The following is a 23,577-nucleotide window of genomic DNA, read 5'->3' as shown; positions in this document are numbered from 1 at the left end:
AGTTAGACAATTCAGGAAATATAATATTAAAACTCATTTGACTTAGAGGCAAAACCAAACGAACTCATTAGTACTTTCAGTTGTGGAAGTCTGTGGTGTGTTGCTCTGACAGTGAAAGCTGTTGCCATGTATTGTGACAGTTGTGCCAGTAAAGGCAGAATCTGCTCAGAAAAAAGCCGGTATGTTTCCATTGGGATTTTGCCTAAGTAAACGTTTCCATATCAGATACTGAAGAAAGTATTATTTATATTAAAAGAATAACATATAAGTGGAGCAGAGAAGTAGCTTGATACCTTTAAAGAAAAAAAAAATGTTTTGCAACCACAGTCATAGAAATTGGACTTCTGAGATAATGTTTTTCTGTATCGCATCCCTCAGCTGTACCAATAGGCATCAACTGACATGACAGATTGCTGAAACAGATGTAGTAAAACTGACACATGGAGTTAATAATGTTTTATGTAAATCTCTCAATGATATCATCCCAAGAAATGAGCTGACTGATAAATGGCTTAGCCAGAAATCAGGAAACTGGTCTCTTGAGTTCTTAATGTTTTTATATAAAGCTCTCAAGTGAGTTTTAACTGAAGCAACAGATTTCTTAATGTGCTCAGTCATGCAGGAGCGAACATTGACTTGCCCACGCCTTGCAAAAAGATGGTCTTCCTGTATCTGAAAGGCTGCAGCGTCTTGTTGTTGGAGAAGGACATGTGCTGCAGTGGTTGGTTTTAGAGCAACTGGTGCTAAACCAGTAGGACGAAAGTTGGCTCATGTGCTGTGGTACACTGATGACCTGACACATAAATATTTTGTGTAAATTAACACCAATCTAGTTTGGGTTCAAGGCCAAGACTTCAATACATCAGTCAAATTCACCTCGTTATGTTTCCAAAACGAGACAGTTGAGCATTCTCAGCCTCCCTGTGGTGTTCAGATTGCCTGGGGTGGTCCAGTTCCCTTTTGTAAGGTAATTGGGTTCAGGTGCTTCATATAGTGTTTTTTCAATTCTGTGATTTAGGTTCTTTATTACATTGCCAAGTGTTTCATAGCAGAAGACAGCAGCTCAGCCTCTAGGCTAGCTCAGTGTTTTAAGGCTTAGGAAGCCTGGAGTTTATTCCTTATTCTGCTACTAAGCCCAATCTGTTGAATTCTTGTGTTCTTCACACATCTCCATTTATTTGTTGTATCTGCTGTATCACTATGCTACAAATCTTCACCAAGTTGTTTTGTGTGTGGAGTTCTGGGCAACTTGACTGAAAACTTCAATATTAAATGTATTTCTTATAGCATTATTTGGCTATTTCCCCTTCAGTGTGCAATACAGATCATTAGGAGATCTGCCACAGACGTTTTCATTTTGGTTGTGTGCAGTTACGCTCCATTATGAAGTGGTTGCTTTGCTGCAAATAATGTTATTTCTTCTGCTTTTTGCAGGACCCTGCGGGAATATTTGAACTGGTGCAGGTTGTTGGAAATGGAACATATGGACAAGTCTATAAGGTTTGGATGCCTCTTTAATTTATAATGTTGTTCTTAATAAAGCTGTTTTTCCTAAAGCAGAAATGAGCACCGTTGAAGAAGGTGGCCAATATTGTTCCAGTAATAGCCTGTTTTATCTTGCTGTTTTTTCTGTGTGATGCAAGATGGTGTCCCCTGTGAAGCCCTGTGCCCCTTCCTTCTGCCCCGTTTTCATGTCTCTCTGCTGCCGCAAGTCAGATAAGTGTGCTGCCTTTCCTACTGACTTCCCTCTGCCCTGTTTCTTCTGTCGTGATTATTTTCTGTTCTTCAAAATTATTTAATAGGTGGCTGGCACAAATTAAGATCATTGATGGCTAAATTTGGCCTGGATGGAGTGGAGAGCTCAGCCAAGACTAAAATAGCAGTGCTTTTCAAGTCAGAGGTGTCGGTTAGCCCTGGTTGATGGGCAGGCTATGAAGTTTTTTAGTTCTATTATTACCTTTGTGGCTGTGATATCAAAACAGAACTACCGGTCAAGAAACTAGAGGAATTAAATATTGTCTGCTATAACATGCTGTCTACACTGGGCAATGCACTCCTTTAGTTAGTTACAAGAGCTAGCCTGGAAAACTGTCCTTTTCACTGTGAAGCCCTTCCAAAGAATGATCTGAGAAGAGAAAATAGGCATGATGAAATAGGGAACCAAGTCTGTGTTGCTCCCATTTGGAGAAAGAAGAGAGCGGAAGGAAAAGGCCGCACTGCTGAACCCTTGGAGGTACCTCAGAAGAGGCAGCTGGAGGAAGCTGTCTGGTCTTGCTTCTCCTGCAGACCCCACTGCCGATGACCTCCTGCGTGATGCCTCTGTTTGTTGGTGCAGGCTCTTTCTGCATTGATCCCCTGTTGCAGGGGGAATGCGGAGGGGGCCCTGATGCAGAAATGCAGGAGGGCTGTTTGTCTTTCTGCGATTCGGTTGCATTGAACGCGTGTTACATTTCGGTGTCCATCCTCTCCTGGCAGATCTGCTGTGGCTGCGTTTTGGTTCCCCTCTGAAGCTATAGGTACTCTTTCAAACACTCTGGAAAATCCTCTACAGTAGCAGTTCTGGGGAGTTTCTGCTTTCCCATACTACATCTTTTAAACTTATTTTTATGTCAGAAGCAGGATCTTTCTAATGTAACTCTTTGTGGCTGTGATTAAGTCTGTGTTGTTTCTGAGATTGTCATTCAGATACTGAGGTCAGTACTACTAAACTAAAGATGGAGGCTCAGGGGTTCACATGGACAGCTTAGAAACCAGAAGACATTCAGGGGTGCTGCTGTCAGTGTAATTGCAGAGTTTTCTATCAGTGGAAACATCCTAAAGCTCCCAAATGGCCTCTGAAATAGTTACCCTTCTTTTCCTGCCTGGATTTAGTTTATATTGGGAGAGAAAAAGTTTCAATCTAGTCATCTTTTAAGGATGTTGAGAGTGAATCAGCTGCTTAATCATGGCAGAAACAGGAAGGAGCAACACAAATTGCTTCTCTGCTGCAAGAGAAAATGTTTTGGGCTATCATGTGGTTCACTGGAATGTTAGTTGCCAAAATGTGTAAGATATATTGACAATGACAATTCAAAATTGTACCCAAAGGCTGCTCTCTGCTGAGCGTGCAGGAGACCAGGTTCTGACAGCAGTGGGTAATGAGTGATTTGAATATTGGGTCCTTCTGCACTTGGGAGTAGCTGCCACGTGTGAGCCAGGCACCGAGGGACAGGGTGCTGCAAGGCTGCGGGTGCTGAGGGGGAGCTTTGCTCACACGCATCATGCGATGGAGAGATGATGGGATGTGTGTAACCCTGGCTCGGGGTCAAGCACACCCATAACAAAGGCTTTGTTCATCTAAATACACGTGATCACTGGATGTAGGGTGTTTTGCTGAGGCTTGTTCAGGGATGGAGCTGCTCTTTGCAGGAGGTTGACAGTGGGCCATGTGACTGAAGAGGACAGATGATGATAGATGTAGTGGACAGATACAAAGTGGGTGCTCCAAACTGCAGGCAGTCAACTTGGTCTCTGTTGTGAACAGTTTTCACACAGGCCAAAGCTCCAGTGTGTTTGGAAATACCTCTGTGGAAGATGCTGAGCAGCAACTGAATATACTCGGGTGGTATCTCCCTCGTGCTGGCCTGGCAACCAGAGCAAATGTCTCTTTTCTCTGGAGGAGGGCAGCTAGAACTGCTTCTGAGGAGACCATAGAAAGTTAGGTTATGGTATTGACTTTTCTTTTTCACTGTAGTTGGATCTTGGATCTACACAATGCTAGGGCCAGTGGAGTGAATTAGGGAATGCTGGAATCATTTTGTAGTTTGTCTAGTATAGGCTTGTGATCATAAATATTTAAGTTATAAAGTAATCTCAGTTATCCACATAATGTACTCGTGTCATTAGAGCATGTTTTTATTCTCCAGAGGTGTCAGAATCTTTCATACATTCAGAAATGGATACACATAGTAGTTTGCACATAATCAAAGCAAAGCTTATTTCAGGCTAAACAACGTCGAAGATAACTAAATTGCTTGGTTGGCTGTGAAGATGATTCATAAGGCTATATGTTTTAATATATGCAGCTGCATAAAAATGAAAATAAAATTTAGAGGATTCATTATTAGTTTTGGAAAACAATGTTTAACAGATTTATTGAAGGAGAGTATTGTTCATACTGAATTATTCCAGACCAGTTCCAGTTCAGTGTCTTTTTAAATGAAATGGGAAGGGTATAAATTGTACCCATGATAATGCTAGAGCTGTCTAGAAGTGTTATAAAGTTGGGATTTGCATATAATAACCGACTAAAAGCTAGTAGATTTTTTGACAACTTATGAAGCAGTAGGACGTAAATATGCCAGGACTGGCAACTTCAGCCTTTTGGAAAGTATGAATTAGATATTAAAAAAATCAGATGGTACCCAGAAGTCATGCGACTGGATTCATTACCTCTTGAAATGACAGATGAGTTTTTCAGTTAATTGCTGGCTTCCGGGAGTTGAAATCTGAAGAACAATACTATGTAAGAGGTGATGCTAAATAATGTGATGGAAGGTGGTAGCAAAGAGCCTTCTCTGAAGGCAGCTGGAAGTGGTGCATTTGCTGGTGGTTGGAGAAGTAATGCATGTTTGCTCTATCATGCCTGGGTTTCTTGAACTTTGAAGTGCTGAAGGTCAGACTGTGTCCAATCTCTGCACCATCTCTATTGAATCCATATGGGAAAGAGAAGTTTCTGAACTTCCCATGTGCTGCATTTTGCCAGGGCTGTCCATCTTCTTGGGAACCCTCAAGGCCAGGGACCACAAAGACTGTGCAGGGGACAGGGCTTGCTCTCCAAAGTATGAGGGACAGTGGTTTTGGAGCTTTTTTTAGAGCTGCTGATCAGTGAGGACCTTCAGACAGGGGAGAGCAATGTTTTGTGTCACACAACTGTTGGTGTCATCTGGGAGGAAGCAAGATTGCTGAAGGTGTCACCCGCAAGTTCTTGGGTTTTGCTTCCTCCTGGGGCTGCAGCTGCGGTGCCTTGGAACCCCTTCTTGCAGGCTGCCTGGGGAAGCTTGGATCAAGTGGTGTTTGGGATCGCAGCAGAACTCCAGAAAATGATCTTGGAAACTTATAAATACCATCTCTTTTACTTGTTAGTGCTCGCTACATTATTGTCACATGTTGTACTGTTAGAGGTGGTGCCTTTGCAAGGACTGTGGAACTAACGTCTGGGGCTGTGGACTGCTCTTAGCGTGCTTGAGGCTGTATCCTACAATGTAGGGATGGCTGTCTAGACCTGACAGTGTGGTGCTTTGAATAATGCTTTGCCTACTCCCATTACCTCCAGAACTTAAATTATATGGTTGCCTTGTTTTCCTTCGACAGTTGGGCTCTATTGCTGTGAAGAGCTGGGTAGTGATTGTGTATCACCCTTGGTGTAGAACATCTTGCTCTGTGCTTGTGCATGCAGTAATAACTGAACTGTAAGTTTTAGGGGGATGATATTTTATATTTTTATTTTTTTTTTTAAAGACTTCAGCTGTTAGTTTCATACTCTTTGAGTGGCGTGTCTTCAGCAGGAGCCTGATAATGCATTTTCTGTCTTTTAATTTTCAGTGCAGGGTCATTTTTCTCATGGGTGAATGGAGAAAGGGAGAGATGGAGTGACTGAAGTGCCATTTTTGAAGTGTTTGGGTCAGACAATTGCTCTTGAGCTCCTAAATAGACCATGGGACTCTGAGTTTATAGCTGCTTTGGTTTTTCAGTTATCAAGATAAAGAGGAATTGCTCCTAATCCTACTCATTCAGCTGTGCTCTGAGAGTCCTCATCCTTCTAAAACAGTTTTCATGGGCCAAATGAGGTTATTAGCAGCATCTGTGCAATCTGCTTGTTTTCCGATGTTGAGAGGCACCTGACTGGGGCTTTTGACTTCCTTTGTGTTAATGATATGGATTAGCCCTCTCCTGGGGTTGGTGTTTTGAGTGGCCTAGGGAGCAAGAGGTCAGTGTCTTTGGCAAGTTCTGGGGTTTGACATTTTTTGGAGTATGATCTTGCAGGCTGATGATAAACTGTGATTTGCAGCTACTGTGTGTGCAAAATGGTTGTATCTTTAACAGAGTCTGAGGGCACAGGGAACTTGAGAGGTGCTCTGGTTTGGGACTGTGAGAATCAAAAGGGAAGAAGTAGCTTCCTGGTAATGCAGCTGATGAAGATGAAGCGTTGCTGTTGCTGAGGGTTGGCAGAGGGTGGAAGCAACCCTGTCTTCCTGTAGTGGATCTGCACAGCTAATATTTTTATTTCTACATAGACACATAAGACTCTGGATACAAAAAGGAAGCAGGTCTGCATAACAGAGTGTTTTGTTGTTTTTTTGTTTTTGTTTTTGAATACAGCTGCTTCTTGGCATTGAATCCTCCTTCAATTGTTGACATGAGTTATGTGTTACTCTACTGTTGATGTACAGTGGCAGGAGTGCAGTGGAGCATAAATACGACTTTTCAGTTTATCTTGATTTGAAAGTCTGCTAAGTTCTGCATAATTCATTTCATTGAATAAATGGCTGAAGTAACTGGGGGCTGGAAGGGGTGGGAAGAAGCAACATGGGTTTTTTGAGACTTGGTACTGCACAGAAGGAATCACTAGACCATGCTAAGTTATGAACTGTTAAAGTCTATGGACTGTATTGAAAACCTTAATTGATTGTAGCACCTCAGGCAGTTACTGGAAGGTTAAATGTAAGAAGTGTTTCAGTTATGTTCAGTGCAATCCAGAAGGGGAATGTGTATGAGCTGAAAACTTCAAACCCATCCCTTCTGGGGGCAGGTCAGAAGTAGCCACCTTCTGAAGAATGTGTCTCGAGGCTGAAATGCAATTTCAGAGTCTCCAAATTACCACAAACAGAGACATTAAAAATGTTACATCTCTTGGGGTATTTTGTTATTGTTTGTGGTTTGTTACAGTTTTCAAGCCAATCATAGCCTTCAAGGCACTGAGATTTTGATGAGTCAAGTATGGAAATCAGTTGTTCTTTATAGAAATGACAAAATACCGCTTTCTGTTTCACTAACACTTGGTAGAAGTGTTTTTTTGTCTGTTATTTTTCTTTATTTGGGTTTTTAGTAGCATAGCTGATTATCTTGTCCACATGGAAAACTAGTAAACTATTGTAGGCAGCAGCATATAAAGAAGTATTGGTGCAGTCAGCAACTCATTGTGTAGATCCTTGGTTCAGCAGTGCAAACAAATTGTCTGCTAATCCTGAAAACAGGGTTCTCTTCCAGGAATAAGTCTGAGTTTAATATGTGCTGCTGCCATTGTGATAAGATCTGAAATGCTGTGGTGCTTACGAATGGGGTGCCTTGGAAAACTTAATATATATGGCTGTAGTATCATTAATATGCTAGAGAGGCATGGTTTGGTGTTTTAGTATTTAACTGCTTTTGCCTCTGATTTTTTTAATGAAGCCTGCATGCTACTAGGTGTGTTTCTTCCTCTTCTCTCAGTGACCTGCAACTCCTAAATACTCTCTCATACACATCTTCATGCTTTTCTTAAAGCTTCCACACCATCACGTTGGTCCTTTTCCTCCTGCATCAGAAAGAATGTGGAGTTGGCAGAGCATCCTTGCAGCAATGAGGGCAAACTGTGCCTTGGGCTGCATCAGCAAGAGCGTAGCAAGTACATCAGGGGATGTGATTACATCCCCCCACTCTTGTTAGGCCACACCTGGAATACTGCATCCCATCTTTGCTCACCCAGTTCCAGAGAGACATTGGGAAGCTGGAGAAGTTCCAGCAGAGGGCCACAGAAACATTTAGAGGGTTGAAGAGCTTCAGCCATGAAGAGGGAACAGCTGAAGGAGTTGGATTTTTATCAACCTAGGGAAGAGAAAGCTGAAGGCAATCTAATTGTGATGCTCAACTGCTTCAACAGCAGTTTGCATGGTACAGGGGATGCACAGGACAAGGGGAACCAGGTGCAGGTTGCTCAGGGGAAATTCCATCTGGATGAAAGAAAAGAATTCTTAACCATGAGAACAAGTCAACATTGGAACAGGTTTCCCAGGGTGGTGGAAATATCCAAGGCTGTTTGACGTTGTTTTGGGTAACCTAAATGAAGGACCTGCTTTCAACAGAAGGTAGGACCGTATGTTCCCAGAGGTCTTTTCCAATCTTGATTTGTACAGGACTTTGAGTATAGGACACGTGAATCTCAGTGGGCAGAACATACCTGCTATCAGTCCAGCCTACCAGATTGTGAATGACTTATTTGGAGAATACAAAAGAAAAAAGGAGGGTGAAAGACTTTTAATTCAAATATATATATATATAAAATAGGTAGTGTATTGTGTATACTTAGTTGTCAGAGCCAGCAGCATTTTTTTTTCCCTAGTGCGTGTGGGTTTTTGGGGATTTTTTTGTTGCTTATTTGCATGGCGATGCCAAATTATATTCAGCACTGGAATTTAAAATAATGGATCATACATGCGATATTAATTAGCAAATTGTGAAGTCCTGGTTCTAGTTAGTGAATATTTCAGAGGAATTCAATTAAGATTCTTAAGTGTAGGGACTAGTTTATCAAAAATAGAAGAGCAAGGATGTGAAAAAACCTCTCAGCTGTGGAGTGCTTCTATACAATAAAGGCTCTTTGACTGAGCAGAGCAATGTACAATAATTAGAAGTGCCATATCAGCCATTAGAGAGTAGTAAAATCCTTGCAAATAATTTGTTGGCAGGCCTGCCGCTTCCAGCTCCTCCTTGCTTTGGACCTGAATGTCCATATGGGAGACTGCAATGCATTTTCATCCTAAACTGGTGGCATTTTGAGCTCATGTTGCATAACACTTCAGATGTTGGCACTGGGACATGCTATTTTGAAGGTAAGGGAACATGCTAAAAATGCACTGGTGATAATATGAGCACAGTAGGAAATGGTTCAAGCTCTTAATTCCCCACTCAAGCACTTTGCTACACTTTAACCATCTCACTAGTGACACTGATTTCAATACTCCTGACTGCTCAGCGGCATCCAGAATTATGCTCAAGTGAAGATACTCATCAGAGTGACCAGTGCCTTGCATGCCTGAGTTTTACAATACCTGACCTACTCAGAAGCATTTCATGGTGTATGTTATTTCTTCTTCAAAATAATGTGATTGGGGGAAAACTTGTAAGAAATTGTCTTTTTGCAGTCTAAAAAAGGTCCCAGACATTAAATGAGCTATTGGAGTTAATGAATGAATGGAAGGATATGACTTAATTTTAAACAGCAGAAAATTTAGTGTTTGTTTATAGATACTTGAGATGACTCCTGTTGCAGGTTAACTTTAGTAACTGAACCTTTTTCTGAATGAATCACAGAACTTCCGTGCCTTGTAATTGCACGTCACCTTATCTCCATGTCTCTGATTCTTTCTTACAGCTCCACGTGAATGGTATTTTCCAGGTCTGCTTTAAAGACCTGAAGATGCATGTGCATTTTTGAAAGTCCCTCTTTGGTACCTCTGGGCTACAGCTGGTAGAGCATAATAAAAGGAACGTATTAGTCAGTTTCCTAAAAAAATTGATAGCCTGCTTGTCTTTTTCTTATTTGTATTTCATGCGTTTGGTACTTTAAACTTGACAGTGTGATGAACTGGTCTAAAGAACCGTGTGGAGTGTTTGCTGCTCTTCTATCCTTTCCCATTGTCCGTGTAGACAAGACATCACCGTTGTCTCCACCAGCAGTAAACACTCTTTTGGTTTCATGCTCAGTCTTCAGGTGTTTTTTCATACAAATGCGTTTGAATTTGTTTATGCCCAAGGAACCTGTATTTTTGTAGAAGAATCATCCGTAATTGTGCTTTATAGTTTGCTCTTGAGTGTTCACCAAGTTTGTTATGTTGAGCCAAATGGTTAAGTCCTGCAGAATGAGATCTTGGGGACTGAAATATAGCTTCTGGGATATGTTTTAGAAATCTAAATTGCCGTCCTATTCTGAAGGAGGCTTTTTCCCGATGTATAGAGTAGGGTCTCCAGTAATCCTGTAGCAGTAGTGCTTTGTTGCAGATGTCACTGGAAAATCTAGCAGCAGAAATGTCAGTCCACAAAGAGGCAAATTCTCCTACTGAGGTCTGTAATGGATCAATGTTTTCCATGGATTGGACATAGTGCAGCATTTCCAGTATGCACAGACCAGTAATTTTGCACAGTGGGACTGTTGCAAAGCTGTTCACTTTAAAAAACACTCTAAGAAGCAATTGTATTAGCAGCTGCTGAGTTGTAGCTGTAGAGATGTAACTGTTGCCCCATGAAGACCATCGGGGAGCAATTCAAAGCTGTGGACCGTAGCTGTGTGAGAAAGGTTTCCTATGTGCTGGGTTGAGCCCGGGCTGGGGCTGGAGGCAGCTTGTGGCAGTAGCAAACCCTTGGTTGTGTTGCTTTCCTGGAGCAGAGAGAAGTAAATAGCATTAAGAAATTGTTTTTGTTTGTTATTTAGATGAAGTCCTGAGCATGGTAATCTGCTGTCCTGCACACCACGTGCTGATTGATGTCCATGTAAAGGTTGCACAGAAGCCTGCCGAGTCAGGCAGTGGGACTTTGAGCACTGGGGATGGGAGGTGCTGAAACATGAGGGATGTTCCAACAGTTTTACCCTGGTGTGGTCGATTCCCACAGCTCTTCTTCCATGCTCTTGGAATTACCCCACCAGTAAGAGGCCAGCACCGTGTGGACTCCCAGCCACATGAGGTGTGGGGTGTTGGGGGGTGGTTAGGACAACCAGCCAACAGCACAACCAGTACCACGATCAGTGTGGTCTTTATGCTTGCTGCTGGGAAGAGCTCCTCCAGAGAGCACATCTGATGTAGCCACGTAGATTCACACAGGGCCCTATGACAACACTGCCATGAGGTCCTTGGGGGCATCGCAGCTCCGGTGCTCTGGAGGAAAGCAGCGTTTGGCCCAAATGTAATCCTCCTGCTGCCTTGAAAGCCAAGTACAGCTGGGTCTGGTGGTAGTCCAGCTATTCAGACTGCAGCTGCCTGGGGGGACAGCGGCAAAATCTGGTGGCACAACTGTTGATGCTTCCCTTTCAAGGCATTTGTGGGGAAATGGCATTTAAAAGCCAGTTGTTATTGTCAGCTGGGGTCGAACAGCTCTTTCAGTCAATAGACAGGCGCAGGTCAGCCCCTTGTCCCATCAGAATGAGAATTCCAGTAGGTAATTTTAAATTGTAATGTCCAATTTCAATTGTAAAATCCATAAATGTGATAATCTGGTATTCAGCTGTTCTCAGGCTGCTGGCCAGCAGTAATTTTCCTGGCCTGCGGAGTTCTGTGAATATGGATTTTGGGAATAAAATTAGAAGAAGAAACTGTTTTTCAGCTGTTTGTAATATACTTTTTTATTTTTTTTTAAAGCCCTTGTGTGTTATAAGCCTGCCCTTGTAACCTACTGACTTTATGGGATTCCTGAAAGGTTTTTAAGATGTGCTTTAGAAGTGCCTTTTAAAGGGTGATTTCTTCCCCATCCCATTCTTTTTCCCAGAGAAAACAGGAAACTTTAGTAAACTTCTGAGATCTAGGGGAGTGCAGAAGGCGTACCTTGTAGCGAACTGTGGCCTTTTGATCAGCTGAGGTGTGATAGCTGGCATGTGGTCTGTGGCAGTGCTTTTAGGTGCCCCCATCGTGTCAGAAATACACTTTTTCGTAAAGGTAAGCGAGGGGTTGATGTGTACAGCTGTGCTTCAGCAGATCTGGCTCTTCTTCTTGCCTCTACTCATTGCTCGAAAACACATGAATTTTCTGGAAATGGAGTTCTCCTTATGACTGTAGCTATTAAAATGAAGGCAGCCCTTGTTTTTGTAAAGCACCTTGGGATTCTGGCTAAGAGGAATTAGTGTACTTACGGAGGTGATTTGTGAGAATTGGTTCGCAGCCACTTACTGAACAACACGCTGTTTGAGAACAGTTTCACTCGAACTAAAACATGTTGAGTTCAACAGAAACGTTAGTGGGGAAAATTTTAAGAAATGAGTTGGCTTTCATCTTCCAACTTTGTTTCAGAAACGTCACAACATTGCATTTCATTTGCTTTGTTTGAACATACGTTTTAATTTAGCAGGATCTTTAATATTTTATAGAGTTGCTTTAGTACTGCATACTCAAAAAAAAAAAAAGGTAGTACCATACTGAAATAATCTGTCATTACCAAAATAGATGTGAATATTAATGTGAATTCTTCTGACTTTCCATTCTGTGAGGAGTGTTTACAACCAGAAGTGAGACCAGTTGGCAAAATACTGACATTTTGTTGAGGTTTACTGAGTACTGGAATTGACTAAATTCCATTTTCTGACTCTACAGTTGTGCAGTTGCTACAGCTGACATCAGCATTTTCGATGCATTTTTTTTCTTTTATTTCTGTTGTTGAAAGTGGAAACGTTTTGAAGAAAAGGACATATGAGAAATATGTGGTGGTCTTCTGAAAATATTTGTTTTACTGAACTTGATGAATTTTCTATCTTTCTTGTTGATTATGCTAAATTTTAGTATTTAAAAATAACAAGAGAGTAACAGTTTACTGATTATTTCTGCTGTAGCAGATTTGTCTACTCTTGTTTTACTCTTGGCTTTAAACCTATGAACAATTATACTAAAATATGCAACAAAACCAACATAAAATAAATATGCATATGGCTTAGATAATGGACTCTCAAATGTATTATTTACACAGATTGTCCATGATGTTGTCTTGTTATATGGAAAAAGGGAAGAGCCAGGAAAAAAATGTTTTTGCTTTAATATTTGCTTTTTCCAGTCGAACATGAAATATTTATCGTAACAGGCTTCTTGCAAACATTCTGCCTCCAGAAGCCAAATTCCATCAGCAGATACCGATTGCCTTTTACTAATATGAGAGAGTAGAGTTAGGTATTGTGGACCAGCATATCCCTGCTGTTCTGAAAATGAAATTGCTGTGGTGAAGTCTTCCAGTTTGTCATTGGTTGCTGACAGCAAGAACTGGTCCTGTCTGTGCATCTTCCCATTGAAGAGGACAGGCAGTACCAGTACGTGATCTGTGTGCATCGCACCATTCAGAGGACAGGCAGTACCAGTACGTGATCTGTATGCATCGCACCATTCCTCCTGCAGGATTCCTTTTTCATAGAATCATAGAATGGTTTGGGTTGGAAGGGTCCTTAAAGATCATCAAGTTCCACCCCCCTGCCATGAGCAGGGATACCTCCCACTAGACCAGGTTGCTCAAAGCCCCATCCAGCCTGGTCTTGAACACCTCCAGGGATGGGGCATCCACAGCTTCTCTGGGCAACCTGTTCTAGTGCCTCACCACCCTCAGGGTGAAAAATTTCTTCCTAATACCTAATCTAAATCTACCCTCTTCCGTTTGAAGCAATTACCCCTCGTCCTATCGCTACATGACCTTGTAAAGAGTCCCTCTCCAGCTTTCTTGTAGGCCTCCTTTAGGTATTGGAAGGCTGATATAAGGTCTCCCTTCTCCAGGCTGAACAACCCAACCCTCTCAGCCTGTCTTCATGGAAGAGGTGCTCCAGCTCTCTCATCATCTTTGTGGCCTCCTTTGGATGTGCTCCAACACATCCATGTCCTTCTTGTGTTGAGGACTCCAGAGCTGAATGCAGTACTGCAGGTGGGGTCTCACCAGAGCAGAGTAGAGGGGCAAAATCACCTCCCTCGACCTGCTGGCCACACTGCTTTTGATGCAGCCAAGGATGTGACTGGCCTTCTGGGCTACGAGCGCACATTGCCGGCTCGTGTTGAGCTTGTCGTGAACCAACACCCCAAGGTCCTTCTCTTCAGGGCTGCTCTCAATCCATTCTCTGTGCAGCCTGTATTTGTGCTTTTTGATGAAGGGTAATTTGTTTCCAGAGACATTAGAATATGTTTTGTCATCTCTCCTGGTGGAAGATTGCCAAATTTTGCAGGCTGGCGCATTAACACTCGAGGCATAGGGTGTGCCCAATGAACCCAGCAGTTGGGAAGCCCGGAACAGCTTGGACATCGCAGAGGTGGTACGTGCCAGTAAATGCGGTGCACTCGGGATACATTGGGCTTTTTGTGCATGTGCAGATCAGCCTAAGTAGGTCTGACGTTTCCCAAATGCGTTGAACTCCCAGCTCACACGCTGTTGAGTAGGTGTGCACGTGCGCAGGGCATAGCAGACTGCTGGGTGCCCAATTGGGACAGTTTCCTTGGCAGAAAAAGAGGTTGCATCTGGAGAAGCTACGTGTATTGTAGCTTGCTGTCCATAAATATGCCGAAAATAGAGAAAGGATGAAGGAATGAAGAGATGTACTAACTTTCCTTTCTTTTGGACACTTCAAAACTTTCAGTCGCAACTGTTTTGAATAGAGGAAGTCACAAAACAAAGGCTGGAAACTCAGGTCTCTGATCCCGCAGGCTGGGGAATAAAGGTTAGAGAGGATTTAGGATTCACCCTTTCCTATGTTCCTCTCTTCCTTTTTTGCGTCGTGTTAGTTTCTGGGTACCCACCTGGTGGAAGACTTTGCCCAGCCTGTATCCCTGGCTTGCATGTTGGAGTAGAGCATGTTCATGTTGGAGTAGAGCATGTTCATGTTGGCCCAGGTGTCTGCACATACAGGCATGCATGAGCGATCAGGTTTCTGTGTATGCTTGCAAAGCACCTAGTGCATTCATGAGGCTGTTCAAATAGTTACAAAAAACTCCTGGTTAGGTTCTGTAATGTCATTTGGCTTCTTGCTTCTGCCAAATTCACAGTTCTCTGACCAGGAACAGAAGAAAATGGCCTTATCAGCCCTGGGTGACGCTCAGAGCCTCTGTGGCATTTGTCCTATCTGTCATGCAGATGGGTTTTGAATGTCATAGTAAGTAGATTAAAGACAATTTGGCTTTCTGAGCTTTTGTGGTTGCTGTATCCTGCATTATTTACATTATAGAATCCTGGCAGACCTCTCACTTTTGATGTTATTAATATTGAAATGGTCATCTCTGTAATATAAAGAATTAGTCTTTCTAGTCCAACTCTGCCAGGCTTGGCTGTGGGCCTCTGAGCACCTCAGCTGTCCTTGTGGTGAGCCTTCCCCTGGGAGCTGGACCAGGGCCGGACAGGGATTGTAGGTGCCAGTGTAGTTTGGGATGGAGATGACACTGTGCTATATAAACCGTGATGATTAATGGGGAGCCTGGCTGGTTGAGTCCTGTTGTGTGTAAACACTGCCTGAACTTCCAGAGGGGTTGTTCCCTCAGATTACAGGAGCATATGCCAACAGCGGGTTTTCCTTCCTTTCTGGCTTCCTTTATTGCCAAGCAAGTAGCGCGAATGTCATTATACGGTGCCCTGCTATCTGAGCTGTTTGCTGTCCAGAGCTGTTGCGTGATATGAGAAGTCCCCAGAGAGTGCATGATGCATAGTCATTCCCAGGTATCTCCTTATCATACCGGGAGCATGATCAGAAAGAGAAATGGGGAAGCTGCTGCTTCTGCATTTCTCCCCGTGCCGGGGCAGGCTGCTGACGATGTGGTTCTCTAGGTGTGTTTCCAGGAGCTGGTTGTGATCTGATAAGCCACGTTTGGCTCGTGTCCTGGCTGCCAAGGAGGACATCCATATTTGTGTGCATCAGCACTGGCTGAAGGCACCTTTGTTAGGGACCAGTGTTTGAACTACATGAGACGATGCAGAGAGCTTTACATCTTAATTGTTTTTGATTCCCCCGCCCCGTCATTGTGTTTCCCGTATCCCTGTTTGCCATCAGCGTGGCCATTCATTTCTGCGGGCGTGCTGCTGAGGTTCAGCATTTCTAACCGTGCTCTGGCCTGGGTTGCACGGATGCTGGTGTCGTTTCGTAACGGGGTGTGTGCCTGGAGCTGGTGATGAAGCAGAACAAGAGCTCTCTTGAGGTTTGGCAGAAAATAGCTTCTTACGTTATTATTCTTGGCTTTTTTTTTTTTTTTTTTATTTCTTGGCAAAAACAAAAGGAAGCTTTAGCAGGTAGAAGGTTGCTGCCTTGCCACAGAAACATGTTCTCGCATACGAATGCTGCAAGGGCAAAACCACTAGCTGGATCCACCCCGACTGTGGCCAACATTTGCTGACCCAGTTCGTGATAAACCCCCTGTTCTCATTGGATCATGAGGTGTATGAATACTAAGCTTACACCAGTCAGCTTTGTGATCAGTGTTAATTGCCGACTTTCCTAAAACAAATTATTTTTAAAAGAAACAAAAGTTGATAACAGAAATAAATAGGAATTTCCAAAGAGCTCAGCGTTATTCTCTCTCTTCTTCTGTTAAAGCCACTGTGAAACTGTATGGACAGGGATGGAGTTATGCAAAAAATGAGCACTTTGGAAAATGATGTCCAGTGTGGCTGGATCAATGGAAAAGAAATGACAAACCAACCCAGTGCAGGTCAATGAGCATGTCTACACTTAACAAAATTGAGCTGGAAATACATTTCTAATTAAACTGGGTTAAGCCATGTGTGCAAACCAGGTCTTTAAAAATAATTATTTGGAACCTCATTTTTTCCAGTCCTTTGCACATGATGTAATTTGTTTTATGTATTCAAAGTAGATATAAAAAGCTAACAGTGGCATGCTAGTGCTTCATGTTCACCTTGCGCTCATTTGATTACAGAGTAAATGGCAAATCAGAATCAGTGCTGGGGAGCCAATTGGCTCAGTGACTAATTTCAGAACCCCTTCTTTTTTGGTATTTGGTTTTTCTGTAACCCTTCTATTATTGCATATAGTTATTTTCTTGTGCAAACATATCAAAAATACATATTTTCCGTAAGCCTCAGTGGTGCAAATGTGAAAACGCTTCTGCAATGTTAATGCAAAGACTAGAGCGAAGTAACATACCAGCACTGATGAGAGATGGGTTTATATATCAAGGTGAATTTGGACATTTAAACTTCCTGGGTTTTGAGGAAAAACTAAGTAAAACTAACAAAATGCAGTTTGTTGCAAACTTGTCCTATCCTTTTCTATTTAACCTTTCCTGTCCTATTCTCCACCTCTGATCTCAGCAGCCCATTAGCCCTTGTTGAGTCCTCTGGGATCTCCGCTGGCACATACCCTCGTGGCCCCCACTGGCTCCTTTGCCACCCCTGCCCTGACACCGGCAGCTGCTGCCTGTGGCTATCTGCTGCCCTTTGGGCAAGAGGCAGCCCGTGCTGGCCACAGATGGCTGGGTGCTGGCCGGCAGCGGCGGACGGGAAACCGCCGAGCCCACACTGGAGCCTCCTCACTGGAGGGAGGGAGTTTGTCTCCGTCTCTGATTTTCCCAAAGCACGCAGGACTTGGATCATCTCTGAGACAGTTTTGGTTGAAGTGGGCTGACAGGTTAAAACATGGTTGGATGCCGGGGCAGCACAATCACGTACGCCTCGTTTTCTTAAGAAACCTCGCTAAGCTTCTGTCTGATAGTAGAGGAAAGCTTCCAATTTTACGTAATCCCACGTCCCTCCCTGAACCTAAAGGTTCAGAAACTAGAAAGCAGTACAGAGCACTTGGGTGGTAGGTTTTCTGGTATGGTGTTTTCATATGCTCTTTGATTATTATTATTTAAAGACACTTTTGTTGTAAATAGAGACCTAGTTATTAAAACTTCCGTTGTTTAACTATGTGCATTGGCAATGCTGGAGAGTTTGCTGACCCTGTGAAATTTTTCTCTGGCGTGTGTTACCAGATCTATCCTAAAGAGCAATGAGCTGTTGGTGGTGTATTTTGGCATCTGGATGTGGATGACGGAATACGCAAAGAAGCTGCAAAAGGAAGTTATTTTGAAACTTGGGGATGGTTAAATTTTTAGAGTAAATTTTAAAGTGAATACAATTAGATGTTAAAGCAGAGGTGCCAGTTTTTAAAGCTTGTATTATACGCGCAAACCGGACTTCCCACACTTGCTACTCCACATTTCTCCAGCAAGATGCTGGCATTAGCTGGATGCCTTGTGGAATGTTTAGGTTGTTTTGTTGTTTTGTTGTGTTTTTTCTTTTCTGACAGCTGCTTTGTGATGTGATGCAACTGGTTAGACAGGCTATTGCCATTACAAGCTAAAAGCAAGCAGATAGGGTTTGGAGTTTGGAAAAATGAGAAGTGGGGTTGAGACCGAATGACGACAATGAAGCTGCACCAGAACCTTTGAGGTTTCATGGGCTGGGCCAGTGGGTTTCAGTCTTACAGTTTTGAATATTTATGTATGTCTGTTTGCATGCACTTTTGTCCATTGTACCTTGGGCTCCATTGTATGTGGTGGTATACAAGTTCACAGAGATGCTGTTGCTGGCTGGGAAGGCTTCACATGACACACCGGTGGACAAACGGTGAATGAGAGGAATACGGTCAACTCTATGTGCCTGTGAATGTAAATGTGTCTGTAATCGATCCGAATCAATCCGACCCAAGCTTTAGGAGAACCCCTCAGTACCTGCTGGTGGGAAGCCCTGCAGGGAACCACAGTGCACCAGAGGAGGGCATGGGGGTTCCCAGCTTGTGCTGGGGCTCTGCCTTTGTTTTACCCAAATGCATAGTTCACTATATAGTGCATTACTTCATCCTAACACTGTACAAAATGAGCTGGGGCTGGTAAAACAGGGCAAGGCAAAGAGATGAGAGTTTAAAAATCTGGTAAAGCTGTTCAGTGGTTAATTGCAGAAAGCTCTTGGTCTCTTTTGTGACCAATTCTTCCAATGGTTTGCTGCTGCTTTTGCTTCATACGTGCTGGTAATTACGCTAGTCTACATTGCTTAAGGCTCTGTGGTTCTTCAGCTGTAATGTGTTTAGCCATTTTCTTGAAATTATTCTGCAGGGGTATTTTTATTTATATTTTTTCCTCTCAAGAGTTCACTGTTCATTTCTCTCTCTGCTGTGATTGGCTCTGATCCCTACAAGTAATACAGAAAATTGGAAGATAAAGCATTGAACAGTAACTGCTTGTAGCTGTTCAGGAACAATTACTGCACATCTGACCTATAGTTTGCTCGAGAGGAGAACCTTTGCCAGCCAGTCTTCTGCTGTATGAAGCTGATTATATCAGTTTAGAAAAAAATAAAACCAAGGCTCTTCTCAAGTTCATATTTTTTCTTTAAGAAAGGGATCTCGGAAGCACCACTCCTTCTTAATTGAATTAGAAAAGCAAGGTATGCTTTACTTTTAAGAATAATTAGAAGGGTAGTCTGGTTTCATTTTGGAGACCAATTCAATACTGAAAGCCTTTCCAAACATTTAAGTAATTTTCCCTTGAGTTTTGTGGACCATCTGGCCAATAGGATTTTGGAAAGAAATGGGAATTGACTGCTGCTGCGAGATCAGTGCCATGTAGTTCGTCTCTTGCAGAGCTCATTCAGAAATCTGGAGACTGATGTATTTTCTTACAGACTAATTGTGTCCATTAACTCCCTTTTTATTCTTGGAGAGGATGCATCAAATAGAGCCAAATGAAAAGGCACTGAGAGTAGATGCTCTTTTTTTCCTCAGTGAAATGCTCTGTGAAGACATTTGTGTATCTGTGTGTGAAAATATGACCTTTCCATAGGCAAACCTCAGATCTGAACTTGGCAGCGGCACTTAGTTGAATTTTTGGCTTCAGGATTCACCATCTCAGGTGAAGAAAGTTGTAGGGAGGGTATTTGCTGTGAAGTACCAAAGGAAAGGCTCAGAGACTCCAGGAGAAACCCATTTAATGCCAGTTGTTAGTACTGGGCTGTCCCGTGCAGCGCCCCATGTACTGTCTGACCAGCACCTGCAGAGAGATGCAGACCCACATGGTATGGCAATCTGGGTGAGATAAACACCCACAGAACTGGAATGAAAAAGTGAATCACCTTTAAGGTTGTTATAGCTCTCATCATCTAGTCTGGAGCTTGCGGTCTGAGCTGTGTATACCCTGCCTGCCTTAAAGCCTTTTTTAAAAAAATCAGCAACACAGTTTTAACCCATGCAGAGCTTTGTCCATGCTTTGCGTTATATGCAAGAGAAAATTCAACCACGTTACACTTACTGTTCACAAGAATGCTGGAGAATTTAAAAAAATTCAGTGATATAATTGCTGAGAGTTTAATGTGCATCCAAAGTTATATTTATGTGGGATAGAAGGCTAATAAAGCCTTTATTAGCACTTGTCTGGGAAGGCTGCATTACTTAAAAAGTTAAAACATGACTCTCATAACATGAGGTTTGTAATTGCTGTGTGCAGCTTGACCTTCAGAGCTTCATAGCGAGGGTGAGCCAAAAAACCTTCCTTAGAGGGATTCCTGCTCTGAAAATCCGGCCACCCATCAGCTGACCTCCTGCAGTCCAGCCCCAGCTTCCTTTCAGCAGGATGGGGCCAGTGGGACACATTTAACTGCTTGTGACTTCATCCAGCAGAGATGTGCTGTGCATAGACTTTTCTCTAGTGCCCTGTATTTCTGTAAACGGATGCACATGAGTCAGGCAGCGAAAATTCACTGGGGTGGAGGGATTTGTACTTCTCCCTAGATTTTGCTTCTCCACAGCCCCCGGTCTACGGAGTGAGAGCCTTCCAAAGGCTGAGGCTTTTTTCCTAAACTGTTTATTTTTCTGGATGAATAGACTTTCGGTCTGGTGGACCTTTGCTGTCATAAATCTCTGCTGGTCTCCCCAGGTGCTGAGCGGGACTGACTCCGTGCCAGGGCTGTTGCAGCCCTTCTGCCTGCAGCAAGAGGGGCGGTGGGACTGCAGATGTCCCCCATCCCTGCTGCCCCCTGCATCCCTGCTGCCCTGTGCTGGACAGCCGGGGTGCCTGCAGACCCACCAGGCCAGGCATCCCCAGAGCAGAACACCCACTGGAAGAATAAAACCGCCTGTGTCTGCGAAGCCTCCGCACCCCTGGCAGGGGTAGTGAGCTGTGATGGGGTGTCTGAGGCTGGAAACCCAACGATGTGTTTCAACAGACGTTGAGAGGCGTGACAAATGGCAAGGCTGTTGAAATTGTTATTTGTGCAAATACTGAAATTTAGACTCAAAGAAATCAGGCTTTCTGTCCCAATAAATGGAGTGTGAGGAAGAGGGGATAACTGCACAGCCTGCTTTTCAGACCTCTCCTCCCATTCACTGTGCTGCAAGTTCCTTGCAACCTGCTCTAGGTGGACCTGCTTTGGCAGGGGGGTTGGACTAGATGGTCTCCAGAGGTCCCTTCCAACCCCATATGATTCTGTGATTCTGTAACAGAAGACAGCTAGAGCTTCAGTGTTCGTCTTCCCCCTCAGACCCTCCTGTTTTTATCTCCAGATAAAAAACAGATTGGGCCAGATCAGAGTTGGTGGGAGTCTGGTCCTTCCCCAGGAGCAGCTGTGCCTTTGATAGCCCTGTGTACCCCTAGCAGTGCCATCCCTGAGTGTGGCAGTGGTGGCCACCTGTGAAGTCAGCTTTCTGAGCTGCACACAGTAGCTCTCAGTTTCTCCACCACTGTTCCTCACCAAGGGCCACCCTGTTTTTACCTGCCCCAGGAGGAATGCTCCTGCTCTTCCTTCTTGCACGTTGTTTGGAAACTTCAAATAGCAGTAGGATATCTAAAGCATTGTGTCTCCATGTTAGCTGAACAAGGAGAGGCCACAGGAATGGGTACTTTCCAGATTCCTCCAATTGAGCATGGAGCTGCAGAAGACTACAAGAGATGTTCTGCTGCAGACACCAACCATTTCAAACAGGCAGAGGACAAAACTCCTTTTTTTTTTGTATTATGACTAGCATGATATTTTCAAAAGTGCTTAGTGCTTTGCTTGATCTTGCTAGTTGCAACGTGAATGACCTCTTTGGGAACAGGTTTCAAAATCCCAGAAGATCAATCTCTAGTCCACTCTTATACAAGTATGCAGTAGCCTTGGGTGGTTTATGTTTTGCACAAGGATGGTAATCTAATCAACTGAACATACTGATACTGTAAAAATGTGGGTACTCAAATATGTTTGCAAAAGGGCTTAAATTTGCTCCTTTGTTTCATTTTCTTTTCCCACCAGTCTGCAGTCAGACACAGACAAACATTAGGCAAAGCAAACAATCCGCATTTCCACTTGTACAATGGGAGGAAATGGGAACTGAAAGGATAAAAAAAAAACCCAAAAAATTGGACAGAAAAGCTGCTTCTGGTGCCTCTTGGGTTTTACAGTTCATGAGGACTGTGGAACAGACACATGCAGGAGGGGTGAAAAACTGTCCTTTTCCTCCAGACATCAAGGCTGTTTGATCTGGTACCATTGAAATGACCCCTACCCATCCCTCCCTTCTAGCCAGCGTGGATTTGGGTAGAATTTTAAGTGATTGATAGAAGTTAGATGTTCTAATCTTTTCTCTTCGCTAATGTGTTGCTATTTTAATATATGGGAAGTCCTGCTATACTGCTGCCAACTTACTTGTCTTCCATGGTGTTGTGGGTTACAGTGATATTTTTGTTTGTCCAAGCATGTGACACATATAGGGACCCTGAGAGAAATTCCTGTTGTGGGTTGGTTGTTTGGGTTTTTTTTTAACGTCTTACTCCTGAAACATCTAAAACTTCATTTAAAAAAAATAATTATGAAACTAGTATTTTCACTGTGAGTGAGTGCAAAATACTTCTGAGATGAGGGGGGAGAGAGAGAAGCAATGGGAGGGAGAGAATGACCTGTTCCCTACAGAAATAGGGCAGTAGCAGTTGCTAGGAAAGGAACTTGTTTTTCACTGAATATTTAAGTCATTTTTGCTATATAAATTTGCTAACCTTTACAAAATTATCCTTTTTCATTTGGAATGCAGTGTAACATGGTTTTTTTTGAACAATTTTTCATTTTTTTATAAATAGTATATATCTAATGTTTCTTCATTACTGTAACGTGCTTTGTCTTAAAGCGCACTGGGTGTTATTAATTAACTTTCAATCTTTATATATCTATGTGCAGACATGTTAGATTTTACTGTTAATGTTTTACAACCCGAGTTCTGGGGCATGCTAAATTGGTTTTGACTTCATAGTATGATGTGTACTGGAAGTGATAAATCTTAGCTAACTTCTTGGAACACATCTAATCATAAAGTAGAGTGGGAATTAACATATAGGAAAAAAAGCCCAAACCATAGACCCTGAAAAGCATGTCTTGATTATTCATGGTGTATTAATATTTGTGGTGTTCACCGCTGACCGTGTGTGGGCAAGAGTGATAAATTTTGTAGGGTTTGGGTGACACGCTTTGCCTTCCCTGGTAGGAAGACATCTGTGGTCAGGTCTGAAGGCAACGTTAAGTCTAAGTCAATCAAGCAGTCCCAGTACAACCTAAGGGACTGACTGGGGGTAGTCTGAGAGCAACAGAGGACCTTTATTTGTGCAGCAGTGATCTCAGGAGCTCGTTCTGATGCTGCAGGCTGCTCTACCTCTCGGTAGCACAGAGTTAACGGCAAACTGTCCAGTTGCTGTTGAAAGAGGGTGTTTATGGAAAATAGGAAATGGGAAATGCAACATTTGGCTATGCTGGCCAAGTGGTTTTGGGTGAGACCTAGGGCTGTCTGGAAATTGGGTGCCAAATATGGGGGTGAAAGGGCGAATGCGTTGCATCCATGTGGTCAGCATTTAGGCAATGCAGCTGGGTTGTGTTTTTACAGAAGTCCTGCAT

General features: G+C 43.1%; 1 protein-coding gene across 1 annotated transcript in view; it reads left to right on the top strand.

Moving 5' to 3' along the window:
• Positions 1-1,435: 1,435 nt before the first annotated feature.
• Positions 1,436-23,577, top strand: part of NRK (Nik related kinase) — a 100,387-nt gene continuing 78,245 nt past the window's right edge. Inside the window, exon 1 of the mRNA XM_014955170.1 lies at positions 1,436-1,500. The gene's annotated coding sequence lies outside the window, so the exon portion shown is untranslated. The remainder of the gene's footprint in view (positions 1,501-23,577) is intronic.

The sequence above is a fragment of the Calidris pugnax genome, unplaced genomic scaffold (genome assembly GCF_001431845.1).
Source record: "Calidris pugnax isolate Ruff unplaced genomic scaffold, ASM143184v1 scaffold38, whole genome shotgun sequence".
Classification (NCBI taxonomy): Eukaryota; Metazoa; Chordata; class Aves; order Charadriiformes; family Scolopacidae; genus Calidris; species Calidris pugnax.
This window is presented reverse-complemented; position numbering and strand designations above follow the sequence as displayed.